The following is a 424-nucleotide window of genomic DNA, read 5'->3' as shown; positions in this document are numbered from 1 at the left end:
CTGTGGTGTGAGGTCGGGGCTGCGGCAGCCTGGGCACCGCCGTCCCTCCTGCCCTGGCTCCTGGCGCAGCAATAAGAATCGTCCTTGGTCTTGCAGAGATACTGTGAAAACAAAACCAAGATGTACCGAGTCTGGACACTTACAGAGATGTGAAAAACAAAAACCCTGCTTTTATAACAGAGAAATAAAGTGAAATTTTCAAACGCGTCTGCCTGGAGTCGTTTGGGCGGTGGCTGTTTTTAAACGAACGGCTCCACCACCTCTGCGCTCACGTTTCACCCGATTTACCACGAGTGCCTTTTCTCTCCGTTTCAGATCTTCCGCTGCATCAGAGGGAGGGTGGAGGTTTCTGGTTAAAAATACCAGCCGACATCCTGCATTTTTCATTACCAGGCTGCTGTGCATCTTGCGACGGCAGGACAGA

Source organism: Buceros rhinoceros, unplaced genomic scaffold, assembly GCF_000710305.1.
Source record: "Buceros rhinoceros silvestris isolate BGI_N320 unplaced genomic scaffold, ASM71030v1 scaffold14436, whole genome shotgun sequence".
In the NCBI taxonomy this organism is placed as follows: domain Eukaryota; kingdom Metazoa; phylum Chordata; class Aves; order Bucerotiformes; family Bucerotidae; genus Buceros; species Buceros rhinoceros.
The sequence above is the reverse complement of the archived record's forward strand: the minus strand, read 5'-3'. Positions refer to the sequence as shown.